The sequence below is a fragment of the Hemitrygon akajei genome, chromosome 12 (genome assembly GCF_048418815.1).
Source record: "Hemitrygon akajei chromosome 12, sHemAka1.3, whole genome shotgun sequence".
In the NCBI taxonomy this organism is placed as follows: Eukaryota; Metazoa; Chordata; class Chondrichthyes; order Myliobatiformes; family Dasyatidae; genus Hemitrygon; species Hemitrygon akajei.
Window position 1 is genome coordinate 27,176,699 of NC_133135.1, and position 12,196 is coordinate 27,188,894.

Below are 12,196 nucleotides of genomic sequence, written 5' to 3' on the forward strand. Positions count from 1 at the left end.
CAGGGCTCAGGACATAATTCTCCTCTGATGTCCTATCATGCCCTCTGAGTATTTTCAGCACTTTCTGTGATTGCCTTCCAAAACAAATCTTCCATTATATGAATTCAAACTTAGTCAGGTGAATACAGTTTGCCCAGACTTTGTTAACACCGTAAAATGATAAGACTATGTAATGACATCTTCCTCCTCACTGTAATCAGCAGAGGTACACCTCAGGGATGTGCGCTAAGCCCACTGCTGTGCAATCTCCACACTCATACAGCGTGGCTAGGCACAGCTCAATCCATCACACCATCTATACATTCGCTGATGACACCACTGTGGTTGGCAGAATCTCAGAACTGGATAAGGAGGCATACAGGAGTGAGAACCATCGGCTGGTTGAGTGGTGTTGCAACAAGAATCTCAGGCTCAATGTCAGCAAACCAGGGAATTGATTGTGGACTTCAGGAAGGGGAAATCGAGAAAGCACACAGTAGTCCTGATTGAGGGATCAGCAGAGTGAGCAGCTTTGATTTCGTGAAGCGTCAGCATCTCAGAGGATCCATTCTGCTCCCTACGTATTGGTGAAATCACATGGAAGGCGCACCAGCTGCTAAGTTTCATTAGGAGCTTGTGAAGATTTGGAATGTCACCCAGCACTCTTACAAATTTATTGATGACACCTTCAAGAGGCAGCGCTTCAAGCCAGTGGCATTCATCATTAAAACCCTCACATCCAGGGCTTGTTACTACCGTCAAAGAGGAGCTTGAAGACACATACTCAATATTATAAAAACAGCCTCTTCCCTTCACTACCAGATTTCTGACCGTATGAGCACTCTTGCCTGGTTATTGGTCTTTGGCACTATTTATTCATTTTGTAATTTATAGCAAATAATTATGTCTTGCATTTTACTCCTGCGGTTTAGAAGAAATTACACACACATACGTCACAGCTAAGAAGACCACCAGAGAGCTGGCTGCTGAGGCAGAAAGGGGCAGCTTTTGGCTATGGCTGAAGAGGAGGAACGGAAATTGGGGGACCGCCTAATCCCAATGAAAGCTACAGGGGTGGCAGGGAGACCCCCCCCCCCCCACCCCACCACTTCCTCGCCACCGGGAAGCGTACCAGGGCCAAGGGAGCCAAATGTCAATGAGTGGTGGTCCCCGGCTGATGACCTAAGGCACTGTTGCAGGGGCTGCAGGCAGCAATGCCAAACAGGAAACATTGTCCTGTGAATTTCACTGCGAATTAGGCCATTCGACACATTGTGTCTGTCCGCCATGGGTCATGACTGATTCATTATTCCATTCAGCCTCATTGTCCCGCCCTCTTCCCGTCAGATTAATAATTTAGTGATTTGTTCAGCTATACAGTATTTTTTGTTTGATAATGCATCTTGCCGTTAGTGACAAAGCAGAAAGTGGTAGTTATTGTTATCAGATCAGGGAGGGACAGTTGTACACTCGGTTGGAATGTACAGTATTTTATTGTCGTAGGGGAGCTGTTGTCAGTGGCTTCGCGCAATCATGGAACAATGTACAGAAGCATCTTAATCCCCATGTCATCCCCTTCCATCTCTCTCGCCAGACTAACAATTTGAACATTGCCAGCAAAATGAATCTCCAAAAAAAAAACAAGCAATGAAATATTAGCTCCTGAATTACGGTCAACAGAACCTGTCAGCCCCGTTTCTCCCTCCAAGGATGTTGCCTGACCTGCTTGGGGGCATTTTCTGGTTTCATTCATGTTATTGTTTCGAGGACTACCTCGAAACCCCGGCGGGATTATTTCTGCTGCGATGCGAATGTCCTGCGCGATTGAGTTGATAGCAGGATTGCGGAATATTTATCAGTTGTCAGACGGGCGAGCTTTCCAGTTCGCTGGCTTTGTGAAAATGACAAAAACAAAAACACTGAACCGCACGAGAAAGTAAAATTTAAAATCCCCTTTATTCTAATTGAGCGCGATCTTATTTTAACTTATTTTCACGCACACCAAGGTGGTTATCATCACTTCCACTTCCGTACACTCTTCCTTTTTGGGCGCTCCGTCTCCTTCTGCTACGGACACACACGCAACTACGTACATTCCCGACCACCGGCGCACTGACACCGCACTAAATGTACCAGTAAGTACATTTTTCCTGTTTAAAGATACGGGAGGCTTCTCACACTTACCTGGCTATTTGGAATTTGCGTGCCCTTACCAGAGAACCCTGCGCTCTCAGGTAACACGAGGAACTCAAATTGAACTAGCAGGTCGGTTCTAAAGTTACCTGTTACCGACTGGAACCTGTCGCTCCCGGCCTCGTTCTCAATGCAGTGTTTCCATGAACCTTATCCAGACCATTCACTTTATCTTCATCTCTGAAGTCGTTTCTTGCGTGGTCTGAATAGCCCGTCTTTCCATTCTCTCTGCTTAACTGCTCCCATGTAGACTGTTGCTCCTAGTTTGCTGATATCTGAAAATACCTTGCCTTAAGTTTGGGAACCAAGCCGACCAGCGTGAATTAGACAAAGCAGTGGTTCCAATACTAGACCTTGGCGCCACTCACTTGGGAACTTCTCGGGTGGATTAGCTTTTGCAACATGACCCATCGTTTACATTTTCTATGTCAAATTTGGAGCAGATCTTTCCGATCTTGTAAAGGGTTGACTGGTCTGTCAAGCACAGCAGAGGTCAGCACTAAAGCAGCTGGATCCTTTCACTTTCCCACTCACCTGGCTTGCCCTATTGCCTTCCCCTCTCCCCACCTTTTAATACTGGCGTCCTTCCCCTTCCTTTCCAGTCTTGAAGAAGGGTCTTGGCAGGAAAGGTTGACTTCTTGTTCATTTCCATAGATGCTGCCTGACCTGCCGAGTTATGTCAGCATTTTGTGTCTGTTGCTTTGGAATTCCAGCATCTGCACAATTTCTTGTGTGTATGTTCAAGTTCAAGGTTATTGCTATTCAACTCTATACATGGATTCAGCTGATCAAAACATCATTTCTCTGGGGCCAAGGTGTAAAACACAGTGCAAATAGTCACACAAGCACATCTGGTTAGGATCCAGCACATACAGTCACAAAATAATATTGGCACAGTCCCTGAGTGGCATGGCCTGAAGATTAACAGGTTGACATAAAGTACAAGATGCATATTTATATAAGACAATGTAATGTTACTGACAGTATTCTGATAAAACAGGCAGCAGATTAAATGTGTGAAACTGTAGCATAAAAAATGAAAAGTGACTAGTGCAGGATTAGACTGTGTCTGTGAACCACTTTACCACCCTATCCATTTGTGTTGAATAGAACTGGGAGATGCTTTGGACAGATCCATCACCCATTTAGAGATACAGCAATTTCCGGCCCAATAGGACTGTGATACCCAATTATAGCCATGTGACCAATTAACCTAATAACCTGTACACCTTTGGAATGTGGGAGGAAACTGGAGTAAACCCACGTGGCCATGGGGAGAATGTACAAACTCCTTACAGACAGTGGCAGGAATTGAACCTGGGACACTGGCGTTGCGTTAGCATTGCACTAACCACTTTTGCTACTGTGCCGCACCAATCGTGCACTGCCAGGGGAGGTTCTATTGGCAGTGCATGCCAGGTATTTACCACTCTTTGTGTAAAAAACATAAAATAAAATTACCTTGCAAAATAGCTTTAAAAACTTTCCCTCCTTTCCTAAACCTATGTCACCTGGTATTTGATATTTCCATCCTGGGAATATGACCGACTATCCCTATAGTTAATATACTCCATTTGAGGGATTCTCCTGGTGAATGACTTCTGAGGCCTTTCCAAAACTTCCACATGTTTCATTTATCATGCCATAACCAGAGACTCATTCAACTGCAACAGGGCTTCCAACTTTTAATATTCAGTGCCCTGACAGATGGAACATAATGATGATGATGATGACTAAATTTAAAAAACCAGTTAAACAGCATGTGAACAAGCAGGGGGAGAAAAAGGAAATGAACCACAGTATATGCAGGCAAACGGGATTAGTTTGGTTTGGCATCATGGTCGGAAGGCCCTTCTACACAACACTTCTGTGCCAACCATGATGCCATGAATCAATTATCTATGTATTTATTTATTTAGAGGTACAGCATTGTAACAGGTACTTCCAGTCCACTGAGCCCATACCACCCAATTACACCCATGTGACCAATTAAACTACTAACAGTACATCCTTGGAATACGGGAGGAAACCAGATTACCCAGAGTACCACATGGTCATGGGGAGAACATACAACCTGCTTACAGACAGCAGTAGAATTGAACCCAAATCACTTATATTTTAATTGTGTTACGCTAACCACCACACCACCATGATGCCAAACTCTTCTAATTCTTTTCTCCTTCACATAATGTACTCAATGTGAAGTATTGACTTTCATGTTAAAGCTTCTGACACTGTCTTTAGAGATGACAATGAAAAAGTGAACTGCAGTGTTGATATTATAAGTGTGCAAAGTATTGTTCGTAATATTAAAGTGTGTCACCAACGGGTATAGAAACAGTGAATATTAGAAATTTCAAGCTTAATGAGAAAAGGTGGCGGTGCACTTAGATACAGCAGCCACTCTGGGTCTAATCAAAGTTGTACTTGTTCATCTTGTATCTCTTTTTTATGATTGCAAGTCACTGCAGGATACTAAGAGCATCAGGTGCTGCAGGACTATCCCATCAGTGAGTTGCTTGATAGCAATGGAGCTGGACCTAGTTGTACTGTTGTTCTGTTGTCGCCTGGTTTTGTTGCATACCGTTGTGTCAAGATGGTTCACAATCCAACAAACAGAGTGAGTGATTGTCTTTGTCATTTTTATTGTGATTGCAAGACCCTATTGGACATTGGTAACATGGAACAGCTCAAATCAGCTTCACTGGTTTACCTTGGTTTAGGCAAGCACTAGGCCTAGGCCGAGGCTGCAGTGAGGCCTGTTGCAGCTGTCCAGGGGAAGGGATCCAAAGCGATGTGGGGCAGAGCAGGAGCCTCTGTTGGGCATGTTGGAATCCGTACTGTGTTGGGGTTGGCCCCTCCCACCTGTGCTGCCCTGTCATGTTCACTCAGAGCAAGAACAGGCTGGTCCAGGATGATCTACAGTCATGCCACTTAGGGATTTGGGCTAAATTATTATTTTTCATTGTGACTACATATTTTTTCTGAAATCATAACCATATGTGCTATGTACTACGTGCAGTGTGTTGTTGATAATGTGTTTTGCAACTTGGCCCTGGAGGGACTCTGTTTCATTTGATTATATTCATGTATGGTTGAATAATAATTAAATTTAAACTTGAAAATGTGTAAGAGTTTTAATGAAATCATTGCTGCCAAAGCAGAAGGTAACTGAGTAATCTATCTGAATGCAGGAACACATTTCTTTATTGATACAGATTAGATAGCACAAAGGGTAAATAGAGTGGGAGAATATTTATGTGGAATATAAACTATACCATGCATCTCTTTGTTCAAATGGCCTGTTTTTTATATCCTATTCATTTTGATATATGATGAGATTTGAGAGAATGAGATCAAAAAGAAACTCACTCTACACAGCTATGGTTCTGGGAAATGAACTGCTGAATTTATGATTAAAATAGCCAATATGGTGTAAAAATATAGAAATGTCATACAGAAAGAGAGAAGATACCTGGGATTAGGTGTGGATTGCTACTTGTATGGAAGCTAGAAGGAGCACTATCAAGTGGGGCTGTATAGCCTATACCTTAAGACAATAAGGAGTAGGAGTAGGAACAGAAGTAGGGAATTCAACTGCATAAGTCTGCCCCAGTAATCATGACACATCTGACATTCCTCAAGTCCCCTTTCTGCCCTTTACCCATGTCTTGATTGCCTTATTGATTAGAAATCTATTTCAGTCTTTGGAAGTTGCTCCTGGTTGAGAGGTGGTAAAATCTGGAGTGATTTGGTAGGATCAGGTTACAGGGAAATTCGGCGGATGGGTGGCAAAACCAGCACAGACATGATGACCTCCTATTATGTCACATGGAATTATGGAAATTATTTGTGGTACTCACACAGATTTCATGAGGGCCTTGTGCAGTTGCAGTGAATCGTCTATACTTTTTATGTCTTGGCTGTGTAAAATAAGGGCTAAAATTCCATTATCTCTCCTTATTACCAGTTGCATTTGTGCGTTAGCTTTCTGTATTTTATTTATAACGACTCCCTAATTAGTTCTACCTGCAGCTTTCTACAGTTTTGTTCCATTTGTTCTTTGTACTTCCTTCTAAAATGAACAACTTTTCTCCCACATGCCAGCTTCTCTCCCACTCACTTAATCTTTCAATATCTTTCTGATATCTGTAATGTCCAGTAAAGAATGAAAATAACTGGGAATATCTTCAGAGAGTTTGATGCAAACAAACATCTAAACTGGATGTTTAAACTGGTGAAACCTGTGACACTTCACACGCTCTCAATCTATCCACCACTTTCAGTTCCCTGGCCCTGCTCACCAAATTTTCACTATGGATATCCAGTCCCTCTATGCTTTTATGACCCATTAAGAAGGCCTTAAAGCTCTTTGCTTCTTTCTAGACAACAGCCTAACCAGTTCCACTCCATCACCACCCTCCTCCAGTGGAACTGGCCCTCACATTCAACAATTTCTCTTTCAGCTCCTCCCATAATTCAAAGTTAAAATAGATGTTATTATCAGGGTACATATATGTCACCCTGAGAATCACTTCCCTATGAGCATACTCAGCAAATCTATAGAATAGTAACTAAAACACGATCAATGAAAGATCAAGTAGAATACAGAAGACAACAAACTGCACTGTTTGTGTAATATAATAAATTATATTATTTATAATAATATAATTATTGCTGTTATTACTGTTATATATTGCTGTTATATAATTATTACTGCTGTTTATATAATAAATAGCAAAAAATAAAGAGAACATGAAATAACAAGATAAAGAGCCCTTAAAGTGAGATAATTGATTATGGGATCAGGATGGGCGTGAGTGCAGTTATCCTCTTTTTTCAAAAATCTGATGGTTGAGGGGTAGGGTACTAACTTTTCTTGAGTCTAGTGTAAGTCCTGATGCTCTTGTACCTGATGGCAGCAGTGAGAAAATAACATGGCCTGGGTGGTGAGGATCTCTGATGATGGATGCTGCTTTCCTCTGACAGTGTTTCATGTAGATGTGTGCAATAGTTGGGAGGGCTTTATCCGTGATTTTCTGGGCAGAATCCACTACCTTTTATGGGATTTTCCATTCAAACGCATTTGTCTTTCCATACCAGGACATGATGCAGTTAGTCAATGTACTCTCCACTACACTTCTATAGAGTTTGTCAAAGTTTTTGATGTCATGTCCAATCTCCGCAGACTTCTAGGGAAGTAGAGGCACTGACGTGCTTTCTTCACAACTGCATTTACATGCTGGGTACAGGATAGATCCTCTGAAATAGTAACACACAGGAATTTAAAGTTGTTAACTCACCCCATCTTTGATTTTCCAATGAGGATTGGCTCATGGACCTCTGGTTTCCCTCTCCAGAAGCCCACAATCAGCTTGCTGACATTGGGTCAGAGGTTATTGTTATAATACTGCTCAGCCAAATTTTCAATCTTGCTCTTGTATGCTGATTTATCACCACCTTTGACACAGCCCACAACAGTGGTGTCATCAGCAAACTTGAATATGGTTTTGGAACTCTGCTTAGCCACACAGTCATAAGCGTAAAGCAAATAGACTAGGGGTCTAAGCACACAGCCCTGTTATGATAGAGATCGTGGAGGGGATGTTTCTGCCAGTCCAAACCGATTGGGGTCTCAAGTGAGGAAATCCAGGATCCAATTGCACGACGTGGTATTGAGGCCAAGATTTTGGAGCTTACAGATTAGTTTTGAGGGAATGATGGTATTAAATGCTGTGCTGTAATCAATAAAGAGCATCCTGATGTATACATCTTTGCTGTCTAGATGTTCCAAGGTAAATTCAAGTTGGAAGGACCCAAATGGGCCCCAGTTATATCTGCCTTTTTGGCAGCTATGGGGCCCTGAATGGTGGTGAGGGAGGAAGTGTAAGGGCAGGTGTAGCACTTGTTTCGCTTACAAGGCTAAGTGCCAGGAGGGTGATCGGTGGGAAGGGATGGGGGGGGCTTGTTTCCCCCCCCCCCCCAGCCCTTCCCACCGATCTCCCTCCTGGCACTTATCCTTGTATACTCATTCCCCCCCCCCCATCCCTTCCCACAGATCTCCCTCCTGGCACTTATCCTTGTACACTCATCCCCCCTCCCCCCCATCCCTTCCCACAGATCTCCCTCCTGGCACTTGTAAGCAGAACAAGTGCTACACCTGCCCTTACACTTCCTCCCTCACCACCATTCAGGGCCCCAGACAGTCCTTCCAGGTGAGGCGACACTTCACCTGTGAGTCGGCTGGTGTGGTATACTGCGTCCGGTGCTCCCGGTGTGGCCTTTTATATATTGGTGAGACCCGACGCAGACTGGGAGACCGTTTCGCTGAACACCTATGCTCGGTCTGCCAGAGAAAGCAGGATCTCCCAATGGCCACACATTTTAATTCCATGTCCCATTCCCATTCTGATATGTCTATCCATGGCCTCCTCTACTGTCAAAATGAATCCAAACTCAGGTTGGAGGAGCAACACCTTATATACCGGCTGGGTAGCCGTTAATGCCCCTCCTCCCCTTCTCACCCCATCCCTGACACATTTAGTTGTTTGCCTGTTCTCCATCTCCCTCTGGTGTTTCCCCCCACTTTCTTTCTCCCGAGGCCTCCAGTCCAATGATCCTTTCGCTTCTCCAGCTCTGTATCACTTTCGCCATCACCTTTCCAGCTCTTAGCTTCATCCCACCCCCTCCGGTCTTCTCCTATCATTTCACATTTCCCCCTCCCCCCACTACTTTCAAATCTCTTACTATCTTTCCTTTCAGTTAGTCCTGACGAAGGGTCTCGGCCCAAAACATCGACAGTGCTTCTCCTTATAGATGCTGCCTGGCCTGCTGTGTTCCACCAGCATTTTGTGTATGTTGTTCTGCTTTGTATACTAATATTTCCATGTATACTATGGATGTTTTGTTTTTGGGTCAGCCTGCCTCACCAGAAGTCTTAAAGCCCCTAGATAAAGTTCAAGCTCAAGCTTTGAGATTATGTTGTGGTGCTATTAAATGATCCCCAAACTCAGCATTGCTGGTAGAAATGGGAGAAGTACCTTTACATCGACACAGTTTACAGTTAACAATAGTTAATTGGGTTAACAAAGAGGATATAAAGTTGGTCGTCCAATAATGGCAACATTAGTAGAGAGCTGGGAGCACTGGGTTCGTAAGGTCTTCAGTTTTAGTGGATGTGAAATGAGTGGACACAAAATTTGGGGCTGTTTGATGTTCAAAGTTCAAAGTAAATTTACTATCAAAGTGCTTACTGTATGTGTCTCCATATGCAACCCTGAGTTCATTTTCTAGTGGGCATACTCATACAATTCAAGAAACATAATAGCATCGGTGAAAGATCGCACTCAACCTGAACAGACAAACAACAAAGGTGCAAAAGGAACAAACTGTGCAAATGCTAAATAAAATAAAATAGTTAGATAGATAAATAAACAAATATTGAGTCCATAAGTTGTGGGAACAGTTCATGATGGGGCAAGTGAAGTTGAGTGAATTTATTCCCTCGGGTTCAAGAATGTGATGGTTCAGGTGTTCCTGAGCCTGGAAGTGTTGGTCCTGAGGCTCCTGTACCTTCTTCCCGATGGCAGCAACTAGAAGAGAGTATGGCAAGAATGTGGTATATGTTCCCAGTGTAGCCCTTTCTGTCACTCCTCTATGGTTTTCCCTTTACCTGTGGTTGATTTAAGTCTTCAAGAAAAGATCAAGATGAGGATTGATTGTATATAGTGGCACGGGAAGTTCAGCAATATAGGCAAGGCAGATATTATAGCTTCTTGCATATTTATATAGATTTTTAAAAGTTCCAGTGACAGGTCACTCAGGTATTTCTGTTTATGTTCCAAAGTTTCAGTTGACTGCTAAGAGAAGATTATAGAACATAGCATAGTACAGCACATTACAGGCCATTCAGCCCACAATGTTGTGCCGACCCTCAAACCCTGCCTCTCATATAACCCCCCACCTTAAATTCCTCCATATACCTGTCTAGTAGTCTCTTAACCTTCACTAGTGTATCTGCCTCCACCACTGACTCAGGCAGTGCATTCCACGCACCAACCACTCTCTGAGTGAAAAACCTTCCTCTAATATCCCCCTTGAACTTCCCTCCCCTTACCTTAAAGCCATGTCCTCTTGTACTGAGCAGTGGTGCCCGGGGGAAGAGGTGCTGGCTGTCCACTCTGTCTATTCCTCTTAATATCTTGTACACCTCTATCATGTCTCCTCTCATCCTCCTTCTCTCCAAAGAGTAAAGCCCTAGCTCCCTTAATCTCTGATCATAATGCATACTCTCTAAACCAGGCAGCATCCTGGTAAATCTCCTCTGTACCCTTTCCAATGCTTCCCCACTCTTCCTATACTGAGGCGACCAGAACTGGACACAGTACTCCAAGTGTGGCCTAACTAGAGTTTTATAGAGCTGCATCATTACATCGCGTCTCTTAAACTCTATCCCTCGACTTATGAAAGCTAACACCCCATAAGCTTTCTTAACTACCCTATCTACCTGTGAGGCAACTTTCAGGGATCTGTGGACATGTACCCCCCAGATCCCTCTGCTCCTTCACACTACCAAGTATCCTGCCATTTACTTTGTACTCTGCCTTGGAGTTTGTCCTTCTAAAGTGTATCACCTCACACTTCTCCGGGTTGAACTCCATCTGCCACTTCTCAGCCCACTTCTGCATCCTTTTAATGTCTCTCTGAAATCTTGCATGGCATTCTTCCCAGAATCCTGTGGCCCCTCCTCGTCTATGCAGTTCCAATCTCGACAGTCAAAACCTTAGAGAGGAGGGTCAGTAAACACCTCAGGAGATGACTGGGGCTGCCAAGGAGCCTGAGCAGCATCACACTCTATGGACACCACAATAAACTCCAACTGCCCTTCAAATCCCTGGAGGAGGAATTCAAGGTAACGAGCCAGAGAAGTGGTACAGTACAGGGACTCAAGTGATCCGAAGGTGGCTAGATCCAAGTGAGGACTGGCAGGAAGTGGAGGGCAGAGGAAGTTGTTCAGGAAACAGAGGAAAGGCTATGTCACAGGAGTCTGGTGGGAGTGGTCACACGAGGCCGAGCTGGGCTAGGATCCTTTCCAACTCCACAAATGGACACCACCAGAGGGAAGGAAAGGCGCTATCTAGTTCAGGAGGAGGTGAGAGCAGCAGTGGAGGAGACGAGAACCTGCAAGGCGGTGGGAATGAAGCAACAGGGAGTTTGGACAAGATGGGAGAATGCGGTGGAGAGGAAAGTGACCTGGGCTGAGCTTTGGAAAGCCGAGCCACACCGCATCCAATTTCTCATCCAGGTAGTGTATGATGTACTTCCAGGTCCATCAAACCTGCACACATGGGGCAAAGCAGAGTCATCTGTGTGCCCACTGTGCTCCAAGCGAGGAACCCTGGAGCACATCCTCAGCAGCTGCACAAGGGCACTTGGTGAGGAACAGTACCGATGGAGGCATGATCAGGTCCTGAAGACCATCGCTAAAGCCATCAGCGCAGGAGTGGAGTGGGTGAAACGGTCCCGACCCGCCAAGCAGACCATTGCCTTTGTAAGAGCTGGGGAGCAGTCAATACCCACCAAAAAACATCAGCAGGGATCCTGACCTCTTCAAGAGACTGGCAGCTGTTGGTGGACCTCGAAAGGCAGCTGAGGTTCCCCGACCATATTGCAGCCACACTGCATCGAGTGAGAGAGGAAGAGGAGAGCCATCCGCAGTACCACCGATGCAGCAGAGAGGGCCTCAGGGTGGCTGTGACTCAAGAGAGGGGAGCCATGGAGTCATGTGTAGCCAGCCATCTGGACACAAGCTGGGGTCTGATCAGCCCCGGCTGGGTCACCTGGAGAAGGGTGTATGATGTTGAAAGACCTGAAACACCCGATGATTCCAGGAACATCACTGATGATGTGTCCAGAAGCATCAGTAGATGTATGCACACAGCCCACTTCTGCATCCTATCAATGTCTCTCTGCAATCTTCGACAATCCTCTACACTATCCACAACACCACCAACCTTTGTGTCGT

General features: G+C 44.6%; 1 protein-coding gene across 1 annotated transcript in view; it reads right to left on the reverse strand.

Moving 5' to 3' along the window:
• Positions 1–2,264, reverse strand: part of frrs1a (ferric-chelate reductase 1a) — a 56,077-nt gene extending 53,813 nt beyond the window's left edge. The window contains exon 1 of the mRNA XM_073062765.1: positions 2,164–2,264. The gene's annotated coding sequence lies outside the window, so the exon portion shown is untranslated. The remainder of the gene's footprint in view (positions 1–2,163) is intronic.
• Between the last annotated feature and the right edge of the window lie 9,932 nt (positions 2,265–12,196).